Raw genomic sequence first — 5,000 nt, 5'->3', positions numbered from 1 at the left:
TCAGCCGGTCAGCCCCCTGTTGGTCGCTGCTGCCAGTGCAGCAGGCGTGCGTGTGTATTCGGCCTCGTGTCCAGGTCCCTCAGGGACTTGAGGCAACTCTCCCCGGTGGTCTTGTGGTCAGGACCGGGCTTCGAATCCCGGTCGGGGGGGATGGCTTTCTGCTGCAGATTAATTGGCACCTCTGAAAGAAAGTCTCCCCTCCTGAGCGTAAAGCTCCACCCTCACCACCACCGCCGCCTTTTCCACCCCTTGACAAACAGACAGACAGACAGACAGACAGTCAGTCCAGTTCGGGAGCGCAGCTTTCATTTGGAAGCAGACCCTGCTTGTTTCAAGTCAACGACGCCAAGTTATTTTGCACTTTGAATTATATCGCTCCGTGCGAGCGGCACTCAGCCTTGGAGAAGAAAAAAATACCACTGAGCTGAGAAAGTTCTTTTTAAAACGGTTTCCTTCCACAGCAGCTCTGAGTTTAAGAGAGAGAGAGAGAGAGATATCAGCTTTATTCTCAGTAATAAAACACACACACACACACACACACACACAGAGACACTGGGAAAGAGCTGTTTTTCCTTTTGAATATCTCCCCACAGGGAGGTGCACCGTTCCCAGAGACACTGCAATACTGGGTCGATGCGTGGAGTGGACGGAGCAAGCCCCTAGTCCATCTCCCTGTTCCAAAAATCAATTTAATATATGGTCCCCAGATAGGGGACGTATCAGATATTAAACTGATAAGAACAGATTTTTTTTTTTTTCCAAAAAATATACTTTATTCATAAAAATTTGCAGCAGTACATACAAAACAGTTGTCATATCACTTTCCAAACGTACACAATACAGATTATACAATTTGCAGGTTACGTTAAGTGCAGTACAATGAAAACATTGGACATCATTACAGTTCATGACACTCTCGGGTGTCTCATTGCATCATACTCAACACAGATTATTGATTACAGATTCATTTCTGGTCCATTTCAGATTCATTACAGTTACATTACAGCAATTTGAATTTTACATTCTGCCCGAGGGGGTTTTTCCCTGATTGCAGCCCCTCGGTTTACAATGTCGGGAAGGCTCTAAACGGTTGCCTTTCCCCACAGGGCCTTTGCGGCGGCCGCACCCATCCTCAGTGCGTCCCTCAGCACGTAGTCCTGGACCTTGGAATGTGCCAGTCTGCAACACTCGGTCGAGGACAGCTCCTTGTGCTGGAAGACCAGCAAGTTTCGGGCAGACCAAAGGGCGTCTTTCACCGAGTTGATGGTCTTCCAGCAGCAGCCGATGTCCGTCTCAGTGTGCGTCCCCGGGAACAGCCCGTAGAGCACAGAAACCTGTGTTACGGAACTGCTCGGGACGAACCTGGACAGATACCACTGCATCTCTCTCCAGACCTTCTTTGCAAAGGCACATTCCATAAGGAGATGGGTGACGGTCTCGTCTCCACCGCAGCCTCCTCTGGGACAGCGCGCGGTGGCGCTGAGAGCCCGGGAGTGCATGAAGGATCTGACGGGAAGGGCCCTTCTCACCACCAGCCAAGCTAGGTCTTGGTGCTTGTTAAACTGATAAGAACAGATACTACACTTGATCTTAGCCAAAAGGCCGAGAAGCGATACCGCGCTCGATGCGAATTGATCTCGGGTCCTGTTTGCCCTCCCTCTTTGTTCTCTGGCTGCCGGTGTTGAAAGCAGTCTCGAAGCACTGCCGTTCTCTCCCACTCTGGCCACATTTTTTGCCACCGTTTCTAATTGCAACAGTGGATGAGTTTAAAGAAGTTGCCGTTTTTTCCTTTCTTGCCAGGATTGCTTGACAGATTGGTAAATTTGCCAGTAGGCCACCAATCAGATGGGGGAGGGTTGTGTCTCAACGGACCTCCGTCAGTCAGTCTCAGTCACTAACGAACTGCCGTGGAAGGAAACCTCTTTGAGTAAAACTAGTGACGTGACGTGTCTCACAGCGAGTGAGTGAGATTGCAACGGCCAATTGAGAAAGAGGTGAGGTGCTGACAATCAGCAGCTCGTGTTGAAATATTCATTCCACGGCAGGCAAGACCAATCAAAAAAAATACTGCAGATGCTGGCTCGGCTCGGCTGGCTGGCTGGCTGGCTGGCTGGAAATGGGAAATAAAAACACAAGGCGTGTTAAAGGCTGGTTAAACTGTCGAAAGAAACAAGGCGTTAATGTTTCAGAAGCGCCTATTGAAAGGTGTCTCTCAAGCTGCTCCCTGACTGGGCCCTGTCCGTTGTCATGTTAATCGCTGGTTAAACTGTCGGAAGAAACACGGCGTTAATGTTTCAGAAGCGCCTATTGAAAGACGTCTCTCAAGCTGCTCCCTGACTGGGCCCTGTCCGTTGTCATGTTAATCGCTGGTTAAACTGTCGGAAGAAACAAGGCGTTAATGTTTCAGAAGCGCCTATTGAAAGGTGTCTCTCAAGCTGCTCCCTGACTGGGCCCTGTCCGTTGTCATGTTAATCCCAGGGCGGGGCGGGACTGCTTTGACCGGGAGACCTGTTTTCTGGGACGCAGGTGTGACATTCCAGGGAGGCACCTACTTTGTGCTGATTCGAAACGACCACGACAACGGCAACTTGCAGTTCTATATTACAACAACAACAACGCGCGTGTGGTAGTTGGGAGGGGCTGCGTTCGCGCTCTCCCCCCTGCATTGAAACTCAAAGTTCGATTTTCAATCCCATAGTCCACCAATCGGATGGGAGACGGTGTGTGTGTGTGTGTGTGTGTGTGTGTCAGTGTCAGTGTCAGTGTCAGTGTCAGTCAGTGTCTCTCTCTCTCTCTCTCTCTCTCTCACTCTTACTCAGAGCTGCTGTGGAAGGAAACCTTTTTAAAAAGAACTTGCATATTGAAAAAAAGATGTGTCTCAAGCTGCCGGGGCCCTGTCCATTGTCACGTTAATGGCAGGACGGGGCAGGACTGCTTTGACCAGGAGACCTGTTTTCTGGGACGCAGGTGTGAGATTCCAGGGGACCTGCTTTGTGCTGATTTCCCTGCCTCCCTCCCTCCCCCCCAGGACTTCCTTCTGAACACCTTTGTCGTTTGAGCGAGGGCCAAAAGCCTGCCTGTGAAAGGGAAGGATCAGCCGGTCAGCCCCCTGTTGGTCGCTGCTGCCAGTGCAGCAGGCGTGCGTGTGTCCTCGGCCTCGTGTCCAGGTCCCTCAGGGACTTGAGGCAGCTCTCCCCGGTGGTCTCGTGGTCAGGACCGGGCTTCGAATCCCAGTCGGGGGGGGGATGACTTTCTGCTGCAGATTAATTGGCATGAAGGAAAGTCTCCCCTCCTGAGCGTAAAGCTCCACCCTCACCACCACCACCGCCTTTTCCTCCCCTTGACAAACGGACAGACAGACAGTCAGACAGTCAGTCCAGTTCGGGAGCGCAGCTTTCATTAAGCAATGGCATTTGTGACAACTCATCGTCTGACAGGTTGATGATTTCCCCACACGCCTCCTGCCGAATAAAAGGCTCACCCTCCCGGACACTACCCCCAGAATCACCCACCCCGCCCCCCCGGGGTGAATATTAAGCCCGAGAACACCGACTGCAACCAACCGCAGTGAAAAGTTGAAGTGGCAACTCATTAACCAGATTTATTTTGGGCAACTCATTAACCAGATTTTTTGTTCATTTGGTTTATGAGTTGCCAAGTGTAAATCTGGTTAATGAGTTGCCACTTCAACTTTTCACTGCGGTTGGTTACAGTCGGTGTTCTCGGGCTTAATATTCACCCCAGGGGGGGTGTATAGCGGGCGATGGCCGGTGTGGAGTGCGTTTTTTGGGGGTTGATTTTCACTTTGCCTCGCTGGTGGAATTTGTGGGAGGCAGGCAAGGGGATTGGTGTGGGCTGGTGGGCGGCAAGGGAGATGCTTGCTTCGGGGTGTTATCCTCACTTTGGTCCGCTGGTGAGAGTAGGCAGCGGCAGGCAGGCCGGCAGGCAGGCAGGCAAGTGTGATGTAGTGTGGGGTGCAGTGCAGTGCGGTGCAGTGCAGTGCTGCCCTGTCGTTTATGAAAGGTTGTAATGACACTGCTTTGCAGCTGACCATGTCCACTGATTTGTGACGCCCGTATGGAGGCTGATATCTCAGGAGGGCCGAGGCCGATTTCCTCCGGGGACGGCTCGTCGCGTGCGGCAGGACGAGGCGCAGCGGACGGTACCGAGCGCTCGGAGGTGCGGCGCTGCCCGCCGGAGGTACAGCGAAAGGCTGCAAACCGCTTTCCGCCTGCTAACTCGGCGGCCGTCAGACCGACCGACTCCGCTTTACCACCGGAGCTAGAGTCGGGCAAGGGGCACCGAAAGGTACCGGAAGGATCGCGTTCGCACGACGGGAAGTCGACTAGCGGGCCGCCGAAAGCGAGCCGGGGGCCCCCGGTTTTTCTGTCCCACCTGGAGACTGATATCTCAGGAAGGCCGAGGCCGATTTCCTCCGGGGACGGCTCGTCGCGTGCGGCAGGACGAGGCGCAGCGGACGGTACCGAGCGCTCGGAGGTGCGGCGCTGCCCGCCGGAGGTACAGCGAAAGTCTGCGAACCGCTTTCCGCCTCCTCTCACCGCACGGCTCTCCTTTTCACCCACTGGCGGATTTTCACCCTCCGACTGCTCGCTACCGTCCGCTGCGCCTGGTCCGGGCCCTGTCCATTGTCATGTTAATGGCAGGGCGGGGCAGGACTGCTTTCACCAGGAACCCGGTTTTCTGGGTCAGAGGTTCCAGGGGACCTGTTTTGTGCGGACTTCCCTGTGTCCGTCCCTCCATGCCTTCCCCCCAGGACTTCCTTCTGAACACCTTTGTCGTTTGAGCGAGGGCCAAAAGCCTGCCTGTGAAAGGGAAGGATCAGCCGGTCGGACCCCTGCTGGTCGCTGCTGCCAGTGCAGCAGGCGTGCGTGTGTCCTCGGCCTCGTGTCCAGGTCCCTCAGGGACTTGAGGCAACTCTCCCCGGTGGTCTCGTGGTCAGGACCGGGCTTCGAATCCCGGTCGGGGGGGATGACTTTCTG

The 5,000-nt window shown here is 54.2% G+C and overlaps 2 pseudogenes; both read right to left on the bottom strand.

Annotated features, from left to right (window-relative positions):
- Nucleotides 1-592: 592 nt before the first annotated feature.
- On the bottom strand, nt 593-769 carry LOC137317595 (U2 spliceosomal RNA; annotated as a pseudogene).
- A 730-nt stretch (nt 770-1,499) lies between these two features.
- On the bottom strand, nt 1,500-1,614 carry LOC137317629 (U2 spliceosomal RNA; annotated as a pseudogene).
- Nucleotides 1,615-5,000: the final 3,386 nt, after the last annotated feature.

This window comes from Heptranchias perlo, unplaced genomic scaffold (genome assembly GCF_035084215.1).
Source record: "Heptranchias perlo isolate sHepPer1 unplaced genomic scaffold, sHepPer1.hap1 HAP1_SCAFFOLD_621, whole genome shotgun sequence".
In the NCBI taxonomy this organism is placed as follows: Eukaryota; Metazoa; Chordata; class Chondrichthyes; order Hexanchiformes; family Hexanchidae; genus Heptranchias; species Heptranchias perlo.
Note: the sequence above shows the minus strand (reverse complement) of the source record. Positions and strands in the feature narration are given on the sequence as shown.